Consider the following 5,370-nt stretch of genomic DNA (forward strand, 5'->3'; position numbering starts at 1 on the left):
TTATGCAAAGATGTTTTGACTATGTGGACCATAACAAACTGTGGCTGATTCTGAGAAGAATGAGAATCCCAGAATACTTGATCGTGCTAATGCGAAACTTGTACTTGGACCAAGAGGCAGTCATCAGAACAGAGCAAGGAAACACTGCATGGTTCAAAATTGGGAAGGGCGTATGCCAGGGATGTGTCCTGTCTCCATACCTTTTCAACCTGTATGCAGAACAGATCCGGGAGGCTGAGCTCTATGAGGAGAAATGCAGCATCAGGATTGGTGGAAGATCTATCAACAATCTGCATTATGCAGATGATACAACCCTGCTTGTTGAAACTGAGGAGGACCTGAAGCACTTGCTGCAGAGGGTCAAGGACTACAGCCTTCAATATGGATTGAGGCTCAATGTCAAGAAGACAAAGATTCTCACCACTGGAACAATTGGCAACATCAGGATGGATGGTGAAGAGACTGAGATTGTACACAGCTTTAGTCTGCTTGGCTCCACAATCAACACTCTTGGCACCAGCAGCCAGGAAATGAAAAGACGTATTGCGATGGGAAAGTCTGCTGTTAGGGATCGCTCTAAAGTACTCAAGAGCAACGGCGTGTCTCTGGAGACTAAGGTGCATCTGGCACAGGCCATGGTCTTTGCAATCACTTGTTATGTGTCAGATATGGTCATGACAATGACCAGGGAGGACAGAAGGAGAATTAATGCTTTTGAGCTTTGGTGTTGGAGAAGAGTGCTGAGGGAACCATGGACTGCTAAGAAAACAAACATATGCATCCTGAAGAGGTTTAAACCTGCCTGCTCCTTGGAGGCAAGGATTCTGAGGCTTTGTTTGACATACTTTGGTCTTCTTGTAAGGAGAGACTGGTCCTTGGAGAAGGACATCATGCTTGGGAGGGTGAAGGGCAGGCGCAGGAGGGGAAAGCCCTCTGGGAGATGGATTGATTTGGTGACTGGGGCAATCGGGATGAGTGTGTTGGAGACAATGAGTTTGGCCCAAGACAGAGCAGAGTTTAGAGCTGTTGTACATAGGGTTACTATGAGTCGCAAGCACATAACAACAACAACATCTCTATCTGAAGAACTATTGTTAGCATTTCTGGTTAAGTTGGTCTTGTTTTTAGCAATTCTCTTACTTTCTACATTTTGAGAATGTCCTTTCTTCATTGTGATGTCTGATGGAAAATTTTGCTTGATAGCAGAATCATGATGGGAAGTTATTTTCTTCCAGAATTTGGTATATGTCATCTCATTGCTTGTTTGCCTGTGATTTCTGCTGTTACTCTTTCTCCTTTGTAAGTTACTGTTAGTTTTTCTCAAGCTGCTTTCAGGATTTTTGGAAAAATTTCGTTATTATATGTCCATTTATTTTTATTTTGGGGTATATTTTATATACTGGGTTTTGTTCAGTCTTTTGAATGTATATGCTCTTCCCACCCACCCCATAATATTTAGAAAGTTTTCTTCAGTATATCTTCAGTAATTTTATCTCTGCTTTTTGGGGGGTCTTTTCTTATTCTGGAATTCCAAGCACATAACTTATTCTTCTTTATGATGTCACACATAATTCTTATGCTCACTTCGTTTTTCTTCCTTCTTTTTTCTTGATTTTTCCTCAAGCAGATTAGAATTGAAGGCTTTGCTTTCTGTCTTACCTATTCTATGTTCCATTTCTTCAATTCTGTTCTTTTTTCCTTCCAGTGTGTTATCAATCTCTCAAAATATGGGTGAGAAAAATTTATCTTCCTAACTAGCCAGCTGGACTCAGTTTAGATGATTCCAATTTTGTTGGAAACATCCCGAGCATCATAGTCAGAAGCAAGTTGAACATAGACCTTCTTTCCATCAGGCCTAATCAAGATGTTAACTTTGACCACTTCAATGTCATAGATTTTCTTCACAGCTTGTTTGATTTGGTGCTTGTTGGCTTTCACATCCACAATGAACACAAGTTGTTGTCATCATGTATCTTCTTCATAGCTGACTCAGTGGTCAGGGAAAACTTGATGATGGCACGGTGGTCAAGCCTGTTTCTCCTGGGGGCACTCTTCTGGGAGTATTTGGACTGCCTTCAGAGTCTCAGCATCTTAGGCTGCCAGGATAGCCTTCTTAGTCTTTAATGCCTTTGCTTTGGCTTCATTTTTGGGAGGGGCAGGGGCTTCTGTCTTCACTTTCAGCACCACCTTTCTAGGAAGGCTCAAAATTTGCTTTTAATGTTTTTAATGCCAACTTCCTATTTTACTATTCTACTATTTCGTTTATTTTGGCTGTTTAATCTTGTGTTGATTAAAAACACTTTTTTTCTAAAGTTTTGCCTGCATTTTCTTCATATTATTCATCAATTTATTCTCATACTTTTTCTCAATTCTGTAAAGACCATATTTTTCTGAGTTCCTTCTTAGGAAGTTGCCACAGGATTTCTTTCTCTGACAGACTTGCTTGTTCTATATTTAGATTACTATCTGGTGGTATCTTATCTTGGATTTTTGGTGGCGTTTGAAGTTATCAGTGTCCTCCAGGACACTGTGGTAATGTTTGTAGGGTTACAACTTCTGTCTTCTTGTGACTATGATAGAAAATATGAATGCTTGTGTAATTTTCTGTTCATTGTTCATGTATAGAAGTTGATCGTAGGATAGATGGGTGATGGTTGTCTTTTTCTATCAGTCAGGCCGAGCATGAGCTGATCTTTACTTTTGTCCAGTGTGGGGAGCTGTAGGAGACATGCACATGAGTGGATTGTGTGGATATTATTGCTCTACTGCTGAGTGAAACAAGATACAAGAGAAAAAAGAGAAGAAGGAAAAAAGAGTTGGGGGGAAAGGGAGAAAGAGAAGGAGAGGACAAGGAAAAACCAAAAAATGATAACAACTAAACTAAAATATCAAATAGGACAGAAAAGAAACAAGGGTGTGCTCTAAATAAAGTATTCCTCCGAATAAGAGGAGACAACAGGAAAGTTGGAAATTAAGGGGAAAGTATAAGAAAGGAGATAAAACAACAACAACAACAAAAAGTAGTGATGTTCATAGAAAATGCTGGCCAGGAATAAGTAAAGGTGGAAAAACAAAATGAAGAAAAACTATTTGGAGGGACTAGACTCATTGATGTTCATGAGGATGCTGTGGTGGAATGCCTGATCTGAGATGGTGTTTCTGCTGAACTGGCAGTATGTTGAGGATGGCTTTCCCTCAGATCAGAGATTATGCTTGTTTAAGAGGCGGCTAAGAATACAAGATGGAATCCAAGATACTTTGGAGGTCCATGTTATTGGGTTTATTGTTGCTGTTAGGTGCTATTAAGTATAAAACCCATGGAGACTTGATGAACAACAGATCTCAACTTCACCCTGTCCTATGCTATCCTAATGATCTCTATATGTTCACACACATTGGTTTGTTTCATTGGTTTGGGTTTTTTGTTTGTGGCTTTTTTTGTCTAGTCTGTAGTTCTCTGAACTTCTTGAATGTGGATCTCCTCATTTTGCAAGATGCCTGGTAAATTTTCTTCTAGTATCTCTTCCACAATTTTCTCTGTGTTTTTCTTCTACCTCTCCTGTTCTGCAATTCCTATGGCACGTATATTGTTGTGTTTGATGTTATCCCATATTGTTCTAATATTTTCTTCATTTGCCTTCCATCTTCTGTTTTTTCTTGTAGTAATTTCCCATTAAGATTCTTTTTTTAAAAAAAAATATGTCTCTTTGTGCCCTAGGGGGGGAAGAAAGGGACACCTGGCAGCATCCTGCCTCTTCAGCCATTTTATTATTAGCTCAGACACACTGCACTACAGGCACTCACTGCCACTGTGACTGTTACCTCCCAACCCTACCCCTGCCATCCAGGCAGCTGGCTGGGCCACCCTCCAGTCCATGGGGCTCCAAATCCCTGGCTGTGACAGATTGGCGGGGCACACTCTTGCCTGCTGTTCAGCGGGGTCCATGCTGCTCTCCCAGCGTCCTCTTTGACCATGTCCTCTTGGTCCTCTGTCCTCATTGTACAGCGTGTCAAAGAAGCAGGTTGGTAGGCTGTTCTAAGGTCACAGTGGGGCCTGGGGGCGTAGAGCACCTGGAGCTCCTTCTGCTCATCAGTTTGGATCCTGCTTTCAGCGCTTCAACATCCACTGGAGGGGATTCTCAAAGATAATTGAGGAATAGCAGACAGTCGTCATGAGGGCGCGAACGAATGTGTTGGAGGCTACCTGCTGCTCACTCAGGTTAGCCTCAATCCACTCGCACACTGGCTTATTACTGTTCTCCTCCTTCAGCAGTTTCTCCAGCTCCTGTTTAGATCCCCGCCGCCCGCCCCCGCCCGGAGGGAAGAGCCATTTGCCTGGGGGCCTCCGACTCTTCTCCCAGAGTGTACTCCACCTTCTATTTAGTGATAACTGCACTGACATCCTGACCTTCAGGGAAAAATTCCTTCCAGCTGAGCCCAGCCTCTCACCACAATGTCCCCACATTTTGGGGATTCATGCTTTTGCATAGAAGCCCCGGGATTTCCAGTAACAGAGAAGCAGCTTTGCCCAGGGGTTTCAGAGTCTTTGTAATCTCCCTGAACAGTTCCACCATGGGCAGGCCTTCTTCCTGCAGGATGGGTGTTACCAGTTGTGCCAGGTAGAGCCACACATGCAGGATGTCAATTTCCATGTCCTTCACCAAGTCCAAGAGTTCATATAGCCTTTGGTAGTATTGAGCAGAGGAGGGGTGCTCAGCACTGAGCAGCTGGTGCAGCAGCGGCCCTATCTGCTCCCCAGCGATGACACTGCACTCCAGGGTGGACTCGATGCCACATTGAACAAAGATGAACAGCAAGGAGGGCGACGCCGGTTCCTGCACACATTGTACTGCTTCCTTCATGTCATTAAAGTGAAGGTGCTCTTCGGTGATGGCCTTGGATTTCTTCGCCAGCTCCTCCTCAGAGAGCGCAGCCTTTAGAGGGCTCACTGGTGGCAACGTGGTTTCTCCCTCTACAGTGTCTCACCTGCGGTCCCGATCCCCTGTGAGGCTGGCTGCCTTGCGCAGTCCCCTCGGGCTGCTTGGACCATTCTCTACTCTGCTGCTCCACTTCCTTGCTGAAGCTCCGCTTGGTGGCAGGAGCCCTTGCACCATGGAGCCAGTCCCCTCTGTCACCTCCTCATTCACTCCGCTCCAGACTGTCCCCTCGGTCCCCAACTTTCTTCATTCTGGCTCAAGCTACTCCTCTGCAGCACACGCCTGTTACCTATCTTTTCTGTGGGTACTGTTTGTTGAGTCTCTTCTGACATACATTTTGGTCTTCCTCTTCTGTCTTTGCAATGACCGTTTGCACTCTTCCTGGATGATACCCTTGATATCCTCCCACAACTCATCTGGCCTTCGTTCATTA

At 44.1% G+C, this 5,370-nt stretch overlaps 1 pseudogene; it reads right to left on the bottom strand.

Annotated features, from left to right (window-relative positions):
• Window positions 1–3,831: 3,831 nt before the first annotated feature.
• LOC102864271 overlaps window positions 3,832–5,370 on the bottom strand; it is a 4,727-nt pseudogene continuing 3,188 nt past the window's right edge.

Source organism: Elephantulus edwardii, unplaced genomic scaffold (assembly GCF_000299155.1).
Source record: "Elephantulus edwardii isolate Elephantulus edwardi_28Jun2011 unplaced genomic scaffold, EleEdw1.0 scaffold00248, whole genome shotgun sequence".
Lineage (NCBI taxonomy): Eukaryota > Metazoa > Chordata > Mammalia > Macroscelidea > Macroscelididae > Elephantulus > Elephantulus edwardii.